Genomic DNA, 24,820 nt, shown 5'->3' on the forward strand with positions numbered 1-24,820 from the left:
TGTAGAATAAAATTTATCTTTCTATTTGAAATGATAAATCTTCATACAGCACAGCACAGAAAAAGTATCACAAAATATTGCTGCATTGTTCCAGCAACATTGCGGCAATAATAAAATATTCGCTTCAAAAATATTGATATAACGTAATGATACAGCAACGTTAATACAACATTATATATGTTGCTGCAATTTTGTTGCAACATATTACATATCAATATTTCTGAAGCGGACATTTTACCATTGTCGCAATGCTGCTGAAACATTGCAGCAATATTTTGCAATGTTTTTGTCACGCCATGAAAGATCAAGTTTCTAAATTTTGAATGATTTAAATAAGTCCTTATTCAAAGCCTCAAAATATTCAATTAGCTAATCAATTGCATATTATAAAGGCATTGCTCTTTAACACATCTTTTATTTTTTTAAATTTACATTAATTATTCTGATTAATTACAGTTTTAAAAAAAGGCAAAGATTGAAGAAGAAAACGCGATTCCCTAATTTTCTGATCAGTATAGTTCTGATTGGTAAAGATGCGAAGTTATTAGATCTCAGAAATTCAGGAACTTGAAAAATTTTCACAGTTAATTCCCTAATTTCTTTCATTCAGAACTCGTTTATCTCTCTAATTCGATCCATGGTATTTATTTCAGGGTTGCAGCGCGGCACGGCTTTTCGCAGCGCAATATTGACGGCGGTAAGTGGCATAAATTATACAAAGGATTCCGTCATACAGAACTGTAAGACGCCCAAAGCAAAAAATATAGAGAATAAAAGGCAAAAAGGTGTGAAAGAGAGACGTAAGGATTCCGAAAGTATAAGCCATGTCACCCTGTTTGGCTGCTGGTAGGCGGAATTTGCGTAATCCCGCGTGCGTCTCGCCGCGGCGCGCCGAAAAGGTATTACACTTCAGTGGTACAGAACGTAAAGTAAGTGTATAAAAGCAATTCGTGTGTGGCCCGGAGATGGCCGGTTCTTCACCTCGCGAACGAGAAGTCGGTTCCCTTTGATGTTGCGCCTACCCGCGCCTGGTGGGAGTCACTTTTCTACCGTCCTCTGCTTCACCCGTCTCCCTTCACCGAGCGAGGCTTCACACCCCCTCGTCCCCCGCGCAAGCTTCGCCGTCTTGCCCTCTCCTGCGCTCTACGGGACCAAGCCCTTTTCCTCCATTCTCGCCGATACATTTTCTATATCGGCCATTTTACTAATTCCCAGAAGTGGATCTGTACAAAAACTAATAGAACTTGACCCTCCGATTATATTCGGATCTTTTTCCCTTTTTTTTTTTTCTTCAATTTGATTCACTATTTGATCGCGATATTTACGAAATAGAGCTGGAAATTAAGCTTTGCGTTCCGACGTTGACAGACCTCGCTAAATAATCTTGTTCGGAGAGAAAAGATGTATGTCATCTTTTTAAATTACATATTATGCAGAATAGAAAATAAGGGGAGGGGAAAAGGGATACGCCGCGTTACATTGGCGTCTCTCCACTTCGTTGTGTGCTACGCTGAGGTCTCTGGAGAATTATTAGCTTCAGGCCTCGAAAAGTCGCCATCCGCGCCCTGTAAATTATGCATGCGAATCGAAACGACGATCGACGCGATCGCCGCTAATTATGATAATAATAATTGCGCTAATAATACCCCAGGCGATGCGAAAGAGAGAGGTAATTAATCGGACGGATAATATCGTGACCGCCGTAGCTCGCGAGCGCGGGAAATGGCGACGATAGCGAATCGCGAAAAGAGAGAGACGCTCCTCCGTCAATAGCGGCGTGTTATCGCCGCTAACATCGCGTTAAACAGTCCGAGCGGTTGGCGTAACGAGCTAATAACTCCTATTAGAAAGTACGCAACTATTAGCTGCGAATGTATTAATATCGCCACAGTGAAGTTTTAATGGCTTCCAATAAACAGCGGAGCTGTTACAAATTGCTAAATGGTTACCACACGCAGCGCGCGGTTTTCACAGAATATCCAACAATCTATTTCGTAACAGCCGTACCACATATACGCTTATATATACTCATTCACGTTTATCGCCGGATAATAGCCACTTAAGCTTTTAATCGATGCTTTGAACTTAGATCTCATCCCAACTCATTCCTCATTAATAACGCATACGACAATAACTATTCATCAGCGTATGGTAAAAATCGATTAGATATTAATATAAACATAAATCTCGCTAACATTCATTAATTTTAATTATGCTTTTATGATTTGCAAGCGGAAATTTCGCTGAAATATATTAGATCTGAAATAAATTATGTTGGACCATTAAAAAAATTTATATTGGATGCTAGAATGTTTTACGTCATAAAATTTTGATAGTTGGTATAAAATTTTTTTCTAATCTAAACTAAATTTTTCGATACTACAGTAAAATTATTCTTTTCGTGCGAGAAAATCTATAATACAATCTGTCTTTATTATTATTTGTTAAACATTATTATTTATCGAACGATCGATTTTTTTTTTTACTATTTAATTGAGTGAAAAGAGAATGGTGAGTTGCAAATGTCCCACTTTGCATGAAAAGCCTTCGGCGATTTTACCTTTCGAAGCCGCCCGTCTTTTCCTTTTCCCCGGAGGAACGTTGATTGCCAATTATTTAATCGCGGGATGTTATTTAACCGAGTTATCGAGTTATTCCGATCGAGCCGTGGATCGTCCGGCGAATCGACGGTGATTTTTTCTCGATTATCGCGCGCACACGTGGAAATTCGATTAACGATCGGGGCGAAGGCGTCGTCATAAATCACCCGTTCCGGCGTTATACCCGTCCGCGGCGCGACGTGAAATCAAAAGTTATCTACGAATTAATTAGCGCGCTCGCGCGTGCGTTAACGAAGCGTGTCAGCGTTTGTCTATCTATTATGCAACGCGATGGCGGTCTCTCGTGTTGCGCGGCGCGAGGTGCATGCGCCGTCGTCACACGGCTTAACACGAGAGATGCGAGATACCGCGGAGGCGAGGGACGCCACAATCGGAATTCCAGCGTAACGTGAAATTAAGAATTACACAAGCAATTACCCTGCTCGCTCAAGGCGACGGTGTATCATCTTCCAATTATTACCCGCACGATATCCATCGCGTCGACGCGCGGCCCTGCGAAATAGTTCGTCGCCTGTCGCTATCTTGAATTATATTCCCGGCGAAGGGAACGCGATCTCAAACTGATGACTCAGGGGAACGGAATGGCATGAACTCGGTGTGCATTTTCTATCTTTATGTATGAGTAAAAAAAATTAGTACCTTGTAAAGGATAAAGCCTATTTGAACAGGGAGAAAATAAAAAGGGTAATTATTTCGTATTACGATACGACTTGTATACAAGCATGGAAAGAATTTTATTGTGGTATCTAAAAATTTAGCTAGATACACATCGGAAAACAATTTCATGTTGCACTATCAAAATAATTATGTAAGCTGATGATAACTGCAAAAAATTTGAATTGTATAGTGCTTAAATTTAAACGTCCAATATAAAATTTTAATGGTTCAACGTAATTACTTTCAGATCTGTATTTCAGCAAAATTCTTTTCACGTAAAGAATCTTACGTACGTGTCTCTTCACGTATTGTTTTATATTAATCGCATATGGTGCGACTAATACGCGCGATCAGCACTTGGGTATTTCAGTGACACAACAGAACAATTGATCGGACGTTCTATCGACATTTCTAAATAAATTATAAAATCGTTTACGTAGTGACGACGCGGCATGTGGCATTAAGTGGAGCGTGTGGTATGTCTCATTCCAATATTTTTAGCTTACCGGTGCCTTTATATTCTCTTTACTCCGTAAATGATGCCGCATATATAGGCCGCGCGTATCGCTCGGACGCCATAGGTTTGCCGGACGAGACGCAATAAATTTAGAGCCAGCGAAGAGAACGATCGATACGATATGTTCATAAATTGCGACGATATTTTCCGAATGCATATCCACGGGTATTAGAGCTTTGCGGGGCGGCGGCGCGGCGGTGCAGTGACGCAAATTTCTATCCGCTGCAGACCGCGTCGCGCCGGGGCGAAATCGTAGAGGAAGCGAAACAGCTGCGCAACAGCTGCGTTTTTCTCAGCGCTTTTATCCCTACTTTGTTCCCGATTAATTACAACATTGTAATGTCGAGTGCGCTCTCATATTTACTTACTTCCACGCAAAGTTTGTGTGTTTCCAATGGGGGGGAACACCGCCATCTTCAACGTGCATACCTTCGACACGAATACAATTAGCCGAAGCTCGCGTGTTGGTCGGGGCTTAATGGCGGATAATAGAAAATGCGGAGACACAGAAAACTAGTGTGAATAATATACGGAATTAATTAACTTCATATATGTATACGCGATCGTTGAAAATTATTCGAAGAGTATTCGATCGATCGAACGTTCGGGCGGATCGGTTTGGAAAAATCGATGGTAAGAAAAGTCGATTGGCTCGCGGCGCCCGAGAGGCGCAGCATCCCCAACCGCGAAAAAGTTCGCAAGAGGAATTGCGCGGAATATCTAATTTGCGCGCGGCTTCCTCGTGCCGAGGCCACGGGTGTAATTAAAACGATCAAACAGCCTCGATTCGGCGCGGCTGTACGTGCCGCCGTCGACGCTCCGCGGAATTGCACGCGGATGAGAGGCGACGCGCGGGCGATTCGAGGCAATCAACGAAATACCGTAATGTCCCGTTCCCTCAACCCTGCCCTCCCTCCCTCTTCATTACGCCGTCTGCCATCCCGCATGTAAATTGTCCACCGCGTTTCCAGGAGCAGGTATAATATCATTTTAATGACGAAAAAGTCGCGTCTCGACAGCAATTAATCCGCGAAAAAATCGTTGGAGGGAAAGAGGGGATTCTCGTATCGCCACGTCGTCGCCGCCGCGTCGATTACGATGTTCCTTTCTCGACCTCTTTCCCCTCGTCGGTCTTCTTCTATTCTGTCACTATTATTTATCTATACCCTTCTCTTTCTACCAGTAAAATTCAACGATATATTTAGAATGTATATGTCACATCTCTATTGAAATATTACCAAAAATTTTTTTAATTTTAATAGATTGTTCTGTTATTATCTTTCAGTGTCTGAATAAAATTTAAGCGTAATTCATTCATTCGTTTAAAAGTTTTTTTTGTTTGTTCTTGATTTTTATGTAAAATTGCATTTTGTAGTGCTTATTTGCGAAAGTAACATTACGAATTAAATCAATTTCTTAAATACACTAATAAAATTGTAATAAATATTTGTGCAAAAAATCATTTGAATTTACTTACTTAAAAATTATTTGTCTAAATGTGCAGCTTAATAGGATCATTTTTACTGAATAAGCAATATTTAAATCAAATTTATCATTATTTTTTTTTTTCTATAGCCGATTTCAGAATTAAAATTCAGGTATTGGTGAGCAATTTATACATTCATGCAATAGCGTTTGAAAGTAATTTGTAGTAAACGTTTCAATTAGCAACATTTGGCAAGAATAGTGGTCAAATGTTTTTCAATTGGAGATGTATAAAGTTTATTTTGTTAAAAAACTATATTAAGATTTTTGATTTTTAATTCACTGAGTGAATTTCCTTGCTTGCAAAACTTTTCATTTGGAAACCAAGAATGTTGAAATCTGCAAAATATTTTTGAGCGTTAAAGCTGTATGTGTATATATATAAAATAGATGTATGATATATATAAATACAAAATTATAATAATATGTACTTGCTGTAAACTATGTAATTTTAACAAAGATATAGGGAATACTTCAGAAATTTTAAGTGAAAGCATAAATTATAGATCAGAAACTTCATACGTCGGTTAGCTTCCTTTTATATAATGCATTCTTATTTCATAATTCTATATCATTTCGCCAAATAGTTTCCAGGATAATCGTGAAACAACGAAGACAGGAAGTAATATCCAGATATAATGCCACTTGTTCATGTCAGAAACGAATACCAACGATGCAGATGAATCTTAATGGCGATCATCAGTGGCCCGGCTCCTTCGATTTGCTTCGAGAGTTGCAATTTTCTCGCGAGCGATTCCGACCATGCGGCAATTCTATTTGCACTTCGAATTTTACTGGATATCGTCACGAGAGCGGGTCAACCATTCTGTCTAACCATCCAATTTCGTGGGAATCCCGTCGTTATGATAAAGTAGCTTTGATCACGTATACCCTTCGACGAAGCATTTACTCATCGTGATACCGGGAATGTCTGAATTGAAAAGGTCGTGATACTAGAATTTAGTATCTACATAATTTCAAGAAGCAGAGAATCTACATAGGAAATTTCTTGTTAAATTGTTTTCAAGTGTTGAACATTTGAAAATACGCTTAGAAAAATGTAAATACAAGAAACATAAGAAAAATTTGATAAGAAGAAAGGTATAAATTGTGAACAACAAATAATTTACGACAATATAGATGACAATTCTGAAAAGATATTCAAATATAGGATTTTGTAGCAATGTACACTGCCGCTCAAAAGTTTAAGATTGTTTCATGTTTTCCCATGAAAAATTAAATATAAAAATGTCTTTAAAACTTTTTGAAAAAATTTATACGAATCAAGAACAAAACACTTTTTTTTCTTCCGTATATTTTTTTTAAATTTTAAAGTTAAACATTTGAGAAATGAGTTTTCACATAAGAAATTCGATTTTGCCAAAAATCAATTTAAAAAACATTAAAAATTTGAAAGTTTACTTTAAATTAATTTTTCGTTAATTTTTGTCCAATGATTTGTCGAACTAAATCGTTTCAAAAATAAATATTGAAATAATACCAATATCCGATTTTACGTAATTTAGAAAGAAAAGAGAAAAGTCGAAACTGAGACAAATTCAAAGCTCTATCTTTCCTATTTAAAAGACATTTTTGAAAATTTTTCTATGATTTTTCTATGATTTTTTTCACCGAGATACTTAATCTTTCGGGGGATGTTGGAAAACCTCAAGTGCTGAAACTTTTACAGTACTGTATATGTATCTTAAAAAAATATATACTTATCTACATTGCGCTTGTTTGTAACATTAAAAAATGAAAGTAAATGCAACCAGAAAATAAATTGCGTCATACTGGATACGCCGAAGTAGACACAGCCACGCGCGTAAAGTTGAATTACGACACGCTATCGGGACGAGTTTTCTGATTATTTATAGAACAAAGAAAGAAAAATGAGGCGGAGGCATAAATCTCGACGATCGCAGATCGCGCTCTTGGCGGTTACTCGTTTCAGTGAAAGAGAGTTTCCGATGATTTATGCGAAATGTTGCGTCTCGCGGAGGCGGCAGTCTTAATCTTACGAGAGACCGGAGCGGCTTTGAGCGGTCATAAATACGAAATCTAATGCACGGCGATAACGACACGCGCAATTATGTCGCGTTGGTTATCGCCGTAGTAAGATATCGGGAGTGACAGAGAGAAAGTCGTCATAGCGTAAGAGTAACGTGTTAAGGATGCGTTAGTATAGTGCTTCAGTTATAGTGCGAAGTGTACTTTGATTTCAACGTCGCGACGCCAAAATTTTAATCATTACTTTTCGGGTTTTCACGAAAAAGAAGACGACAAAGCTATCACTTAAAAATGAATAACCAAGTAGATTTGACGGTATAGCGAAGAAAATATGTCTGAAAGCAGTTATAATTATGAAATTATAAAAAATTATGCAAAGAACTTTATTTTTTTATATTTTTTTCTTCAGACATATTTTTCATTAATTCGATATAATTATTTTAATGTAGCATAATTTCTTTGCTATACCATCAAAATCTTCTCAGTTACAAGTGTTAAACTTGCGTAGCAAGCCGTAGTTTTGCTGTTTTTTTTTTGCGTTCAAATTTTTAATTGACTACTTTATCGGCCGACTCGTTTCTACACGTAATTAAATTCCTTCAATTTTACTGAGAAGTCTGCAATATCGTGTGCCTTGAGATATTTCTGTGTCTTTATAGATTAAATTTACACTTGTACATATTGATTTGGGATTTTATCGTCTGATCAGGCGTTTAAGCCGCGGTAGCACGAACAGCGTATTGATTTTATCCTCACGACATGTGCATCTTGTTCGAAAGGTGTATATTCCTCTCCACCATATATCGCCGAGCCTTTGGAAGCAAATGGCGAAGTTTAGTTTCAACGAGGCAATTTCTTGTCTTCCCTCGTATTATCTACTACCGAACATAGGGTGTAAAAGGTATAATCATAAGAGTTGCAGTACATTGTTTCTTTCAGTCTGAATCATAAAATATTCTTGGAATGAGTGGCAATACTCTATAGCACTTTTTTTTCCAAATATTGATTTTAGTACGTTTGTCAGTAAAAGGAGAAAGAAAAAAGTAAGAGAGGAAGAGAGGGAATCAGTCTCTATCTTTATCGGGGATCGAGGATAAAATCATTCTCCGGAGTTTACGTCGCATTTACAATAAATTTCACGAAATTTTAAAAGCACACTGAAAAAAAGTTTGGTAATAATAATCAAGTCTAGATCAAGTTACTAAGACGTTACTTTGACGTATTGTAATATAATACTTTCAATTAAATGTTGGGTTAATGTAACCGAAACGAAGGATATTCGATTTTCGATACAATACATAGATCGAAGGCTTCGGGGATGATGGAACCCTCTTATAAAGAGAACGGAATAAAGTTTTATTTCTGTTATCATTTAGCAACAACATCGTGTCGCGTACGGAAAGTTCAAGTAACGTAACATTGTCGTTCTCAGAAGACGAGCGCCCTCAGACAAAGGACTATCGGTCGAGGCTATAGAATAAGCAGGCTAACAACTCTTGTTGTTTAACGCTCCACGGCGCAGTGGGCAAGATGGCCGTCGCCGTAAATGTATCAAATATTCAAGGAATCGAAGCTCATTATGTAATCCCATGACGAGCGTTGATATGGCTAAGCTGTCAGTTTCCAGCTATTCTTCCCACAATTTTAATAAAAAAGTGACCAGCGTCACTTCTTTGCCACTTTAACGTTTGTCTCACGTCCCCTTTTCTCGCCGCGTCCTATGTGCGTTCGCCATAACATCTCTGTAATGTTAGCCTCTTTCATATGCGTTTTACTGCTTTGTAAATTATGAGATCCGTAGGTAATGGTACATGCAAGTACTAAGAAAGTTTTTCTTTGAAAACGCTTGAAGTCGTAAAGGAAGATAATATATTTTAGAATGTATTATAATTTTTTTTGCGACTCTTAAAGGGTTGAATTCGTAAGCACTTTAAGTCGTAAAGAGAAATAACGTATTTTAGAATATATTATTATTATTATTATAATTTTTTTTTTTTTTTACAAAAACGAAAGAGATGAATTCGGTTCAAAAAGTTGATTACGTTATCTCTTGTGATTAAAAAAATTTCCAAACATAATTTGCAATTTAGACGCGAACGCGAAAAGATATTAATACTCGCTATTACCGCCAGTACGTACAACAGTGTTACATCACGCGTCGCTCTTGCGTACGATGAATAATTTCCACGGAAGAACCGTGTAGGGAGAGAATCCATATGCCGTTTTACAATTAGCTGAGTGTTCGATTGAAAACTCTGTTTCTCTAGCGAAGAGCACGGTCGCCCGAACGATTGCGTAACTTCACGCCTGAAAAAGCTCACACCACATTCGAGCGAGCGGATGTCCTTCCGCGCGGTTAAAAAAAAAGCGCCACTGCGCGCTGCGTGCTAGTTGATAAAATTATGCCTCTCGACGAAATTGTTCATCACGCGACACCCAGGAAAGAGGCGTCGGGCCTTTTGTCGCCGGCGCGAAAAGCCGGAGGAACCGTTGACGCCAACGCGGGCTGCAACGACGGGTATATCTACGACGCGAGGCCGAGGCGAAGAGAGAGAGAGAGAGAGAGAGAGAGAGAGAGAGAGAGAGAGAGAGAGAGAGAGAGACTCGCGCGCGCCGTGTAGCCGGAAACGAATTACGAGAAATGATAGAGTGCATTAGCAGTCTGCATCTGCGCGCGGCGGATCGCACGTCCACCCCGCCGCCGCGTCCCAACCACCCCGTTGTGTTTCAGCCGACAGCTACGCGGTGTTATTATTCTCGATGCTGCTTAATTTCCGGTTTCGTAACAGATTGCACCGCGGCTCGGCGCGGCGTCGCGCCGCCGCCAGACGCGCTCTCGCGCGCATTTTCTTCACCCTCCCTTCAGAAATCGACACGCCGCTGGGTACACGGGGAGAAGTACCGCGGCGAGTGTCTAACTCTTGCAGAATAGAGATAGGTATATCCGAGTCTGCGAACGTTGGCTCTACGATGAGAAATCCTTCATGTTACATATTCACGGATCTATAAATTATTAGTGAATTTGTTTTCAGAAATATCAATTTGTAATTCTCTCAAAAGAAGAAAGAGACTATGTAAGATGGATTTTAAACTGTTTTTCTCGTACGTCGCGCGAGACTCGTATTACCCTTGCGACGATAGGGTGAATGACGAGGAGGACAGTACAATCGCTCGAACGACTCTTTATCCTTCTTAGATCCTTTTGTACCCCAGGGAGCTCTTCTACGACGTATTATATTCCCTGAAATTGAATTTCTTCTGAAACACTTTCGTATAGATCGCAAATTGCGTCCAAGTGGAGTAAAGCGGTTTTCCCAGAAGGTCGACGCACGCGCTTGTGGGCGACTCGCGCGCGATTAATTCGACTCGCGCTAAAATCGATTTGCCCGTAACGCACGCTTGTAATCGCGCGCGAGCAACGACTCCCTCGTTAAAGTATAATTTTCAGCAGCGTATTCGAATTGTGTTTAGAGTCTTATCACCGCGCTGTCGCGGGGGACGAGGCACGTACGGCGTTTACGAGCTTACGAGGATTTCGCGTGTGCGCTTGTAATCGCTCTGGTATCATTAACGGCAGCGTATAAGTCACGTATCTTTGTGCGCTCCGTCAATCAGACGTAGCTGCGTTCTGGCAGCCGTCACGGTCGCGGATGCAATCTCGGGACTAGGCCGAGTGCATCGTGCAATAAGGAACACGTTGATTTTTTAACTCCCTCGACTCTAGACATGCGGCATCATCGCTTGGAGTACATACACTACTTGGGGTGCATAAGGAGAATTTATCGCTTTCGAATTACAGAAATAGTTCAGCTAAAATTGAAAGATAGTTTGGAGACCGAAATACATAGATAAAAAGACAGCAAAACTATAGCTTGCTATGCTATGAGTTTAACATCAACTAAGCAGATTTGATATGGCAAAGAAACTATATTAATTACCATGCTTTGTTGCTTTTTTTTTTCATGTAGCCTTTGAACGATTCTTAAAAATGAAAAATTATGGAAAATTGTAGATAGATTGACAATAATATTATATTTGTAAAGCTATCTCAAAGAAATTATTATTTTCATATATTTTTAATACATTTTTAATTACTGTTTAATTATAAATGTAATTCAACATTCGACAATAGTTTTAATCAGACTAGAGATTGAAATTGAGATTGGATTGGAATTGAACTAATCAAAACAAAGTTCACTAAATTTGATTATTTTTCTTCTGATTAGTTAAATTCTAATCAAATTGATGTAAAAAAATCTGATCAGATATTGATGTAAAAATAAGCATTTCTCCGTAGTAAATGCAATCAGCAATCACAATTATAGCGAATACAACTATCTTCTCAACATTCGCTTTCTATAATTTATTCAGCAATAATAATTAAAAACTATAATTTGCATGTTAAAACAACGATAAATACATAATTGGCATCGAAAATGACTATGAATTACAATTAAATTCTAGTGATTGCAACAATTGTTTTCCTTTCGGTGTGAAGTAATCTACAACTAAATAAAGTGTGCTTGCGTATTTACTCATGTAACCACATCATCGATTCGCAGCAGAAATTTTTTTGCACGCTATGCACCGGCGACGCATAGCCCTTATTAACAGTTGCGAAGGTATTAAACAAATTACACAATGTAAAATTCTTCCTATAGAATGTACGTAGACAGTGTACGGCCTACTGACTTTCTGCAAATTCGAGGCGTACCTATAACGCACAAAGGCGCAAGGTTAATAACCTGTGTATAATAAGCAACTGTAGAGTCGGGGGATACACTTCTACTATTATAGATCTATGGGCCAGCGGACTTATCCACGGACGACACGGTGCACGCATATGGTCTTTGTACTGGAAATTACTGCATGCGTGACATTTATGTTGCGACTCTGTTCTTGCTGAATGACATTTCGCGCAATTATGGCATAAATGCGACATAAACGGCATAAATATTCATAAATATAAAGTTACTACATTTCTGATAGACGCGCGCGACGTAAATAAATATCAGTTAAAAGCCTCTCCTGCGCGATATAAACTTGCGACTGATTTTATAAAGTTTTGCCAATTTGAAACTGCGCGGGTCAATTGATATCGTAGCTTGTTTTTTTTTTCATTAGAAGTTTCAATCTTCTAAACGTTAAAGGAACAGAGAAGGAAGGAGAGAAAAATTTATAACGAGCTAGCGACTCGAAAAATACATTTGTTCCGCTTAAATCGTTACAGTAAGCAGAACTTGCGCTCGAGCAATTTTCTCGTTCGTAATTCGTGTGTTTGCATTGAAAAATGAGCAAGTGCACGGTGCATGAGATTTCTCATGACTTCTACAACGATGCGCGCATCATTTTGTGCCATGCTAATAACATTTCCTACGATTAAATGCATCCGTTTCTTTTTCCTCGTATCATCTGTTATTTCCTACTTTTGTGTCCCAATTAAGTACGAATCTCTCACTCTCTCACGTTTACGAATGCTCGTTATTACCGAATTTATTTTTAATCTAATAATGATTTATATTTTTCGTGGGTTTATCATGATGGTTATTAAAGAGAAAAAAAAAAATGGCAAAATATCGCAAATTTTCGACAGATACGTTTTCGGCGCCCTTTACTAATCTTTCATTCGACTCTTTTGCGCATCGATATGAATAATTAAATAAAATAAAAGGACATGATTAAAATTTAAAAAGCCGCGTTCTTCTTCATCTATGATTATCTCCCTTGTTCCTGTACGTCGTCTGGCTTCAAAGGTGGCAGTTAACGTGTCTTAAAGTCCGTGTAGTAATTTTTATGTGTCGCCAGAGGTATATACATGTATGCACGCTGCGAGCAATTCGTGCTCGTTCTCTTAGTTTGTATAAACACGTAAACGGCCGATGAGAGAGAGAGAGAGGAGAGAGACCGTTTCGTGACGGGGCGGCGGCGGTTTGTAAAAAAATAAAAGAAGAAGGTGGAAACGATCGCGCGCCCCAGGGGAGCCGGAGCGTCTCTCACGACTTTTGTACACTTTTGCGCTCCATTTTGCGCCCGGGCTAATGACACGGTGCAAAATCGAAAGAGGCTGCGTGCGTGCGAAAATGATGCGCGTGGCGACGCGACGCGACGCGCCGATCGACCGACAGTCGTCGTGTACGCGAGGCAAAATGTGCAATGCACATTTTTCACAACAAACCGAGGAGAACCTGGGCTCTCATGACGGCGACGTCGACGACGACGACCAAGTCCCGCTCGAGCGCGCACACACTCGTTACCTCGAGGAAGTCCGGTCCAGTCCGTTCCTCCTCTGCAATTTTAATAACCACATCCTTCAGCCATTGGATATGACGGCGCGTCGAGATCGAAGGCGCGGCCCTCCTCGTTGATTCTTCTGGCTCCACCACCGGGAGGGTGATTCGTCTGAGAGACGCATATTTTTTTCCGCTACGTTACGTCATCTGGATTTCGTGGTAGACGCGGCCGTCGTCGACCGATCGCCGCATTTGAGACGGGCAAGAGGGGCTTGTCTGGCATCACCTCCGGTGCCACGTAAAGTGCGAGATGAAATTCAATCGCGATTCGCGTGCGATGCGGGGATCGGAACGATTGAGATAAATCTCGTATTTACGCAGCCAAGGGAAGCGCGTTCGTGTGTGGCGCGTTCGTGTTAAACCACGATGTATTTCCCTTGCGATTAAGTAGTTACAAAATAAAGTGGAATTTATTGTAGAGATGCATCGATACGAGGTAATGCACGCCTGGACGATGCTGTATAGTTAATCGATAATATTACGTTGCCGGATATAATAGACGCTGATTACAAGGTAGCACAATTATCGACTTCTAAGTGCATAATGACCGAGAACAGTTCGTTAGATCATACACAGTCTTTTATTTGCCGCGAATATAAGCTACGGATAAGTCGCCAATCACGATTATCGTGAAAATCCGGCGATTCCTCGCACGCGGAAAGAACGATTTTACTGAAGTATCTGAAAATTTAGCTAGATGCAGATCTGGAAATAATTTTGTTGAAGCATCAAAATAATTAGAACCGTTTAAACATACGACGATAATGCTGCAAACAATTTTGACATTTTAGTGATCAAGTTGAGTATTCTACCTAATTATTTTGATGACCAACAAAATTTTTTTCAGATGTGCATTTAGTTAAATTTTTAAATATTAAGTATACAAATAATTGCTTTACTATTTTTTTTTTATAAATTTCAATCTTTACTTTGGAAACGTACATCGAGAGAAATATTATGTTTAAATTAATGAAATCGTTTTCTTTAACTTGGTTTTTTTTAAGTTGAAGTGAAAATATCTTTTCAAAAAATAAGAAGTTATTGAATTTTGAAAAATGACATTATTAATCTTTTTAAAAGTAAGTAAATCATTTGTTCAAATTATTTGTTTAATTTAAACAAATAATTATATTTAATTCAAAGAAAGTACTGACATAAATGTAAGAAATAATTTAGTTGTTCTGTTTTTTTTTGCGTTGCACAACTAGACTATTTTTTTAATTCTAATAAAAAGAACAATCAAAGAATTTTTTCAAATTAAAGAAATTTTTCTTTAACCATATAGCAATGCACTTGCTTTGAATCAAATAAATGTTTTTTAATTCAAAGAAACCTTTCCATAGGTAGATTTAGTTCAATCATGAAAATTACTCCCATTATTTTTCATACTTTTCTATAACTTTCAAGCAAGTTATAGATTCCGATTGATCTTTCCTTGCCATAAATTTATCAAATCATTTTCTTACTTCTCCGTATTTTTTTTTTGCCATTCAAAGCGTGCTGCATCGAATGGAACAAATAATCTGAAGACGCTGTGTCTCGAAGGCAATAAAATATCCCAATGAATTCAAGAAAAGACCAGTCATTCTAGATTTTATCGAGGACTCTATAACTTGTCTGAAAGGAGAAAAATATTGAAAAATAATGAGAATTACTTTCATAATTGAATTATATCGATATATTTCGACAAGAAGTACTGAAACTTTCATAAAAAAAAAAATAATGAGTTATTTATAGTAATCTAATACTTGAATAAAATTATTCTTTGAGTGCATGTGAACTTTTGCGCTGTCTCCGAATTTCATTGTTAGCAGCGCGCTTTCGATTGTTGGACTTACATTGTTCTCAAAATAACTGATTCATTCAACTCGTGACGTACGTGGATCTCGATTTGTGTCGCGCGTCTCACGATAGCGTGTCACTTAATGTCGGTGCGCATGCAGAAGAGGCCTAGATTTTCCCGAATCAATATGACTTTGTGATACCTAATTGCCGCCTTGTTTCGATTCCACTTACGTGACAGAGATTGCGGAATGAGTCGGCGGTTTGCCCGGCGGCTGTTACACGTCGACGTCGATAACGTGATTGAATTTTCCTGTCTACTACGTAATAGCCAGCGATGTAATTACAAGCTTAACGGATGCGACTTCTGTGTACTGAAAAGATCGGCATCGCGGAAGTGTCGTTGTGATAGGATTCTGCTAAGTAGGAGAAAAAGAAAGAACAGGAAAAAGATGCAAATATTAAGCGAAAGGTATATATTAGCGGTTGATAGGTCAATTAAAGAATTAAGACTTGAAATTAAATTTTAGGATAAAATAGAAATTAAAATAGAAATTAACCTAACGGATGAAAGACATTTATGCAATTTTTAATTATTTATTCTTAAATTTTTTTGATAAATTTAATCAATTGTTATGGCTTTAGTGAAAGTTTGCTCCGCCAAAATTGTTTTAAAAGGAATTTATTTAATAAGAAATTTTGAAAACAGCAAAGCAAATCAATATGACATATTAAAAGTTGAAATTCTACACGGCTGGGTTTATTCTGCGAATAGATTACGCTCGAACCGTTACATGAAACCCCGTATTTGTTGCACGGAACCCAAGTAGTTAATGCAATCGACAAGACAAGTGCAGGATTGCATACGAAATCACGTAGCAGAATGGATTGCACAGCACGGACCGTTCAACTTCGCGAAACTCGCGAGTTATGACATCGATCTCGATATAGCATGTCCCGAAATAGCAATCGAAGGAGAGTAATGATCCTTCAGTTATTGTCTACGTTCGATAGTACTATTGAAAGCAAACGTGAATATCGTAATGAAAAGTTGTGAAACTATATGCTGATCTTTGCGTTACATCATTCATTAGCTATAATGACATAATTAAAAAAAAAAAAACAAAGTTTGCCAGTTTGAATTATTAAAATTTTGTAGTATTATTTTTAACTGTGAATTTTGGTTTCACGATTTAGTTTATTCTAGAGGAATTGTAAAGGAATAAAAATAATAATAAATAAAAGTATCATTAGGTTTTACTCAAGAAATTAAATTCTCATCAAAATTCTCTTTTTTCATTGACGACTCAGAAATGATAATTTTCGAGTCACATTTTTGTTCTAGCAAATGAGCGATATTTCTTCTCTTGTAACTAAAATCGAGAGAAGTCTATTGAACGATCGTAACAGAATCTTAATGCTTAATATTATTTTTTTTTCTAATTCGTCAAATTGTTCTTAAGTTAGAGTAATATCACAATATTAAAATGATAATTTAACAATACTGATGATAGCAAGCATCTATTGTGACAATGATGCTGTAAAATGTAAGATATTATTATAACGTTCTATTTTACTTCTTCACATAGAAATCACGGTTTTGCTAAAGTATCTACAAATCTGAGCTGAGTACAAATTTGAAAATAATTTTGTTAAACCATTTAAAATAATTATATAGGACGTTCAAACTGATTGCTAGACTATCAACACTTTTTGCAGCGTTGCTCATGATGCATAAGTGTCTTTCATAATTATTTTGGTTCAACAAAATTATTTCTAACTAAATTCTTAGATACTTCAACAAAATTGTTCTTTCCGTTTTAAAATCGTGCGTGGTATGAGTCAGTGTAGCGCTTAACCTTTAAGTAGGTGGTCTACTAGTGTAGTAGATTACAAAATTAAGTCTGCGTTAGTTATACTCTGCCATTATAAGATAAAAGAATATAAAAATAACGAATGTTAAAACTTCAACAATGGAATGATATAAATCGATGAGCTCTGTTGCTAACTTCAAGTATGAAATAAAGTACAAAAGTATTAAATATTAAAAAAAAAAACTATGCCTGGAGTGCTATGGCCACTCCACCTATTCATTCAATGGTTAATGTGTTAAGTAATATGCGTAGGTTCAAGCTCTGATGTAGCGCTTGATAAAGCCAACGCTATAATTTTCGCTAAACATGTCTATTTGATTTCTCAGCTAGCGTTGGCTACCACTTTTATATCTTATGGAAAGAAAACTCATAATAGAGTGGGATTTAGCATTTAGTGCTGAGCACATGATGAGAATATGCTCCATTGTCTTTGATCTGATACCGACCTCGAGTTTCACCAATGAAAAACGTTCGCACGCAGAAACGCGACCGCATTCGAAAATCGAGATGTAATCGAGAGGACGCGGAAGTAACTAGCTACTGCGTAAGCATCTGAATCACATACTTAGCCTATTGCACGTTGACGTCTCTTATCTTATTACGTAGTAAAACGTTGAATAACATGGCGGAATAATGGCCGTTCGCGGGGAAACCACTTTATTTCCTGTGCCAACTTTTTTAACAGCCCCGGACAAATTTCATATTATTAAGAAGGCGGCCTCCTCTCTCTCTCTCTCTCCACGTGTCCTGTGTCCCCCTTTTCCCCCTCCCCCCTTCCCCTTGTTCCCTTCTGTCTCGCTCTCGATCGAGTAGATTCGAATTTTCCTCTGTCGACTTTTAATCGCGCGTCTTCCACCGAGTTACATCGTCGTTAGCTTCGTAGTTGAAAACTAATTATGGTGCACTGAGACGCGAGAACCACCCGTCATTGGCCGATATTCCCGATGAAATTGCCATGTCTGCGCGTCCTTGGCCATCAATAATTCGTACGCGACTCAATCGATGTAGCGAGTGGTACCCGCGCGCAGTGCCGATTCTTCGCTCGTTCGTTCTGCTGACGGCAAAGGCGGACGCGCGTCTTTGTCGGATATCCCTCTCTTGTATCGCTTTAAACGTTCAATGCCGCTCTTATAGGTGTTTCTCGTTCAGTAATTAATAAGCGAAGGTCAATTGATATCGCAGCGCCTCGATACATCTTGAATCTCTAACATGGTGCAATTTATCGATATCGTCCTCGAGATAAATTGATAGGCGGTTCTGGAGGAAAAATTTTTTAGACACGCACACAGATAGAATCAAAATTGCGGGAATCAGCCCCGTCTGGAGAAGTGCCTTCTATCCCGGGGTAGCGGAGTTTATGCTCGAGACGAGCGACGATGGTGGGATAGGAAGTTCCTCGTTCATCAGGAAGGTTTGTCGGATGATCAATTGGATATTGCTGGCCACTCACTCTTTCTTACTCTCTTTCTCTCTCTCTCTCTCTCTCTCTCTCTCTCTCTCTCTTTCTTTTCCTCTTTCTCTCTTTATCCATCTACCTCCCTCTCTCTGTCTTTCTCACACAATCTTCCTCTCACCCTCTCCGCCTCCCGGCCCATTAGCCTCGAGACGCTGGGATCGGATAATTAGCGAAGCATTCGCCCGATTCTTGCCTCCTTCTCCGTCGTCCGTCCTCTTCCTTCCTGCGCGGCGTGGAGAGTCCTTAATAATTGTAACTGGACACGGAGCCAGCAGCTTCACCTACAGCGTAGAGCTCGTCTCCTCTCGCTCTCTCCCGTCCTATTCCTTACTTCGTCCGCGTCTCCTCGCGCTTTCTCTCGCTTCCACCCGTGTCCTCTCTCTCCTTTCCGCCAGCGCTGTCTTCCCGTGCGCGCTGCCCACTTTACAATACACTTTGTCCATCTGCCTTTTAAGGAGTGAAAAAATGAAAAAAGGGGGCGTGGCCAGGGAGATCAAAGGGTGCCGCCGCCGGTGCCTCCACCACCCAGCGCCAACGAGTGCAGGTAAGAGAAGTGCGAAGGGAGCGAGCGAGAGCGAGAGAGCGGACGAGCGAGAAAAAGGGAGAGAGAGAAAGAGAGAGAGGATCGCAGAGACGAGAGACATACACGACACACCACGACGCGGCCATACCATACAACGCACCGCGCAGAAACGCGCGCGCGCGATGGTATGCACGCCACACGCTAAGCTCGCCGCTCGCGGCGCGAGTTACCAAGGTCCGCGCGCTAACCACGCTAACGCTTTACGATACAGCCCCGCGCGACCGTGGATATACGCCGGCTACCACACGTAATATTCGCTCGCCCCTGACGTCTTGCTATATACGTGTCGAACGAAAGATCGTCGTTCCGTAGGAAGGTAAGGAGAGAGGATGGGATGGGGTTGAAAATCCGAGATCTCGAGATAAGAATGCGAAATTTAGAGATATTCCTCGGATCATTCCGATCTTTCATAAAGACGTAAATTGGCTTTTAACCGCGCGCGACGGTTACATGATGTATCGCCGAGAGAAATCTCTAATGATCCCTGGGTGCCGGTTTGACAGCTGTTAGAATTATTAGGAACTTAATAATGGGTATCTCCGTTCCACGTGGATGGGGAGAGATTTCTCGCTGAGGATTTTATTTGCACGAATACGCACGATTTTACGCGGGCATCGATACTCGCGTGCTTCCGTATATGTGCTCTCATTTATGTACCTGCGGCACGGGCTTGCTATACGTTCGATACTAGCCTGTCAAGCTGACACGCTTAACGAAGATAAGTGAGAATGGTGAGAAAGGAAGTGCCTCGTTTATCTGGAAGGTTTCTCGAATAACATATTCGATGCTGCCTCCGTAATGATCATAATAATATTTGCCGCGCTACTCTGTGTAACGCCAGTAAGTATCCTTCATTATCGGCCTTTTCGCTGCCTACACCTCTCGAGGCCTCTACATCCCCCCCCCCTCTCCACCCTTCGTTTTCTTCCTTCCGTTTTAACTCGTCTCGCGCGCCGCCGTATAAATAAAATCGTAAATAAAAGTCACAAATTGCGCGATCATTTTTGCAAATCGTTGCAGAGGGCAAGGGGGGACGTTTTTCCCCCTCGGGGAAACGACGCGGCGCGTGAATAAAATAAGCGGAGGAGATTAATAATGCCTAGCGATACAGATACAAATTAGGCGCGACCAACTGCGTCCAACTGCAGTAATCAACGCGAACAATGCGAACGTCGTATAATATGCTTCGTCCTGGCGCGCTAACAGAGACACGGGAGAAAAGCTGCGGCCTGGCTCGAAAACCGGCCACGGCGGCGGCGGCGGCGGCGACGGCGGTCGCTCGAGGAGAAGCCTTGTATCACGAGACATCATTCAGAAGTTAGTAATAATGGTGGCTTTTACACGCAAGAGCACGTCGGACGTTCCCGAGGCCGACCATCGCGGTTTCGCGAAATTTAGATTTGGCGCAGAATGGCAATGATTTCACAAAAGGGCCGTGTACGCCGCGATGCGGGCAGGCTCGGACAAAAGGAACGGAAAGAAGCGCGCATATGTTGCGTCTTCATCAATATATTGCCGAGCGAAATCGGTCGGTCGATTGGTCGGTCGGTTGGTCTTCCAGTCTTCGGTGAAAATATGATTACAGCGGTGCAGGAAATAGATTTTTTTTTCTCTCTTGTTTTTTTACTTCTCGTTGGCCCCCCCCTTCTCTCTCTCCCTCCTTTTTTGGTTAAAACATGTAAATGGTGAGACGAAAGCGGAATACCGGCTGCTCGTAAATTCGTATACGGCGCGGCGAAATAATCTTGTTCCGCGTCGTTCCAAATTGGACACTCCAATTGATAGACGCGCAAATATGAAGTATGAATAATGAAGGTTGGCGTTGGTGGCCGCCGAGCGACCCGCTAATGAATTCCGGACGCTGTTTGCCAGCTATTTATTCGAGGCATCGAATATACTACATCCCGAGTAATTGGTTAATAAAACCCCGGAAGGCCGCGCTCTTTTTCGGCGTGATTAATTGTGCCCTCCGGCCGCTCCGCTCTTATTTCGAGACACGGACAACGGTCTCCTCGCGTATCTCGACACTTGGCCGCTTTCCCTTCCTTAAGCAAACGGCGAATCATTTATCAACTGTGCGATATTGATTTATAAACCTCATCTGGATCTTGTAAAAATAAGCAGATACGAGCTGCCAGATAAATGAGGATTTAAATCGCGCAAGAAAATTACGGTTTCATTAAGATATCACGTATTTATACGAAATTAAATTGGAACTTTTCAAGTCGTCTCTTCCCGGCTATATTATATTTCTGAGAAACGAAAATTTTTGTAACTTTGTGTAATAGATATTTGACAGTGTGTCTAATGTTTATTTAGAACGTCGAAATAATTATAGTAACTTGGAATTATTTAGAATTACTTAGAGTATTTTCTATCAAAAGTGTTATGTTAAAATTGATAAAACTGGTAAAAGTACTACATACATAAATACATATGAGAGAGAGAGAGAGAGAGAGAGAGAGAGAGAGAGAGAGATTAGGTATAATAAAAAATTCTAATAATAGATGTTTTTTTCCTTAACCGCACCATTTTGCGTTCTCTGCATTTGAAATGCATGAAATAAGCATATATTGTTGTTAAAACGAAGAAAGTGTCAGCGGGGAAATATAACGAGCGCACGTGTAAAAAGAAGTGATTTAAAAATTTGCAAATAATAGTTTCGGTGCCGCGAGAAACAAGCGACTTTAAACACGTAGTTACGGCGTAACTTAATGCAACTTTTATGCATCCGTGAAGGGAGACACGCCCGCGCATTCAGCGCGAGACGAGTCATCATCTGTCTACGGGCACTCAACGCCGAGAATCGAATTTTATATGGAGATTGCCGTTGTTCCCAGGAGCACTAAAGAGAGTTAAGTGTCTCTTAAAATGGCTGTCGTTTGTTCGAGTAAGAGGGGCAGCTACCTCTTCTGCGCCGGGGCTTCTTCTTCTCTCGTCTCTCCTTCTCTCCCTGGTATTATTATTACAAAGAGGAGTCCGCGGCGCATAAATAAATCGTAAATCACCCGCCGTCGTAAACGTCAAAAACCTTCGGGACAGTTCAGACCGCGCGATCACCTCACAATGCCGGTGCGATTTTGCAATTTTAACGCTTATAATCTCCCCCACTTTCTTCGCCCTCCTCGCTGCGGTTCGCGCGCGAGATTACGGTTTAAAAAAAAAAATGGCGAGATTTTTTGCGACGCGTACGAGATGTCACTGTGATTCGACGGTACTTTGGGTGTCGCGATGATGAGCTGAGACTTTGCCGTTTCTACGCTCTGTCAAAATGTCCCGTGGCTTGTTAATATAGTTAGCAACTATATTTAGAAGAAGACCACTGCATAGTCATTAATTATCAGTAACACAATTTTTTTATCGATTACGAAGTCGTGTAAACATATATACACAAGAATAATTTATACTAGGGCATTAAAATAATTTTGTAGGATGCCCAAGCATGATAGTGATACTGCAAACACTCTTGACATTTTAGCAACCAAGTTAAACGTCCGATACAGTTTTTTTAATGACTTAACATAATTATTTTTAGGTCTGTATTTTAGCGAAGTTATTCTTTTTGATTACGCACTTTTTATGTATATTTAATGTTAAATCTAATTTAATTCTTCCCCCAATTTTTATATAGAAATTAATTATTATTCGATTACATTTTAAAACGTCCGACATTAAATCGTAAAAGTAAAAGTTCTGGCATTTAAAACACGAATCCTATCATATATTAATATTTAAAAAATAAGATTATTTTGAGAGATCCGTAATTTTAAAAAAATTACATGTACATAGAATTTCTGACAGTATGAGAAATGGGAAAAGAGCGATTACAGAATTTTCCTGCGTATGATAACCGGTGACTAAGAAGGAGAGAAAAAAGGATAAGAGAGAAAATTCTCCGAGTATGTACTAATTGCAAGTATCAACCCCTCGTTGGTTTATGCCAAACATTTAATTTGTGGCGTGCATACGTTCGCCTATCTACCCCAGACATCGCGTCCGAGAGCCTTCGTTGAGTAACAAGACTGCGAGTTGTGAGTTGTTAGCAACGAAGTTTAATTGCCCACTGTACGTTTGTTCTCGCTGGAACTCGTTCGAAACGGCGCTGAAGTTTCCGCCGAATTTGCATAAATATCGGACGAGCGACGAAACTCAATGAATCAGCCACGAATATTGGATGATGTGGCAAATATATTCGGACAGATATATTCTTTGAAATTTAAAGATGTATATTCTTACAAAATTCTTTCCCCCGTATGGTGCAATTTCCAAAATTTTTTTATACACGGCATAATTGCTTTCCTTTCTGTTTTAGTTTTTCGCTAATGATTTTATTTATAATACACGGATTATCAAAAAAAGAAATAAATTTGTACGTAAAGTAAACAAGTCAATAAAATTTCGTGAACAGTGCTTCACATTGCGTGAATCATTATGAAAGAGAAGAGACAAACTCTCAGATCCCTTTTTGTAAATAACTTCTTTCTAGACGGCGATTGTTACGAGAGAAAGAGGTAGGGAATTATGCTACTATTATATATTACGGTTGTGCCAGCCACCTGTTTACTCCTTTTCCTACCTCCCATTTCGAATTAACGTTGCGTTAGAAACGTAGACTGGCTGGAAGGATCAGGGGAATTCAACTGGTGATCCATCCGCCGAAAATAAGGGGGGGAAGAATCTATATCCGCGCCTTTATTGAGACACCTGACAGACGCAGCTGATGATTGTCCAATGAAAACCTTGAAAAGGAAACGAGAATACGACCGCAAGAGCGCTGGATGCTCCCTCGTCGTCCAATAGCGTGGCGAAACTCACCACAAAAATACCGCCTGTTCGATCGATTGCTCGAAAAATGGATCGTGCATTACGCGAAGCTTAAGCTGACAGAAAGTAGGAAATAGAATTGTTAAAAAAAGGAATGATTTATGAGACGCAATGATTTCTTTTAAATTAAGAAAATAATTTTTATCGACATTGACTTCGAGAGTAAATCTGCAGAAAAATAGTTCTGATTTACTGCTTTTCAATATGCGGCTTTTAAATCTAACAAGACTATTGAAATACATTTTCTTTTTTGTAGATAAATAAATCTCAATGACAAATAAATAGATTTGTACTTATTCAGAACTATATTTCGGTCATTTTTATATTTTCAACGTTATCCAACGTCTTTGTAATTAAATCTGAACGTAAAATTCTAATAAGACACTTGATATTAATTGATGAGAAAAATTTCATGATCTGCGAGAGTAAAAGGATTTTCAAAACGCAAACGCAAAAACTACTTGAATCATCAATCGTAATTACATTAATTTTTTATTTATTTATCTTCTAATGCATATTTTAATTTTAAGCAACGGATAAGGTCAATTTCTCGGCCTTTATTGCAAGGCCTGTGCGTTTATTCACTCATTCGTCCATTTAAAACACCTGTAATGTTTCCTTTTCGCGTGGCCATAACCGGGCACAGTTCCACCGCTGAACTCTGCTCGGACGGATCGATCGGCGGCGAGAGGGCACAATCACATCTCTTTTTGTATCTTCT

The 24,820-nt window shown here is 39.6% G+C and overlaps 1 protein-coding gene across 1 annotated transcript in view; it reads left to right on the plus strand.

The window, feature by feature from the left end:
* Window positions 1-24,820, plus strand: part of LOC105203917 (phospholipid scramblase 2) — a 129,500-nt gene that overhangs the window by 61,294 nt on the left and 43,386 nt on the right. Inside the window, exon 2 of the mRNA XM_039453970.1 lies at window positions 654-697. The gene's annotated coding sequence lies outside the window, so the exon portion shown is untranslated. The remainder of the gene's footprint in view (window positions 1-653; window positions 698-24,820) is intronic.

Source organism: Solenopsis invicta, chromosome 10, assembly GCF_016802725.1.
Source record: "Solenopsis invicta isolate M01_SB chromosome 10, UNIL_Sinv_3.0, whole genome shotgun sequence".
NCBI classification, from domain to species: Eukaryota; Metazoa; Arthropoda; class Insecta; order Hymenoptera; family Formicidae; genus Solenopsis; species Solenopsis invicta.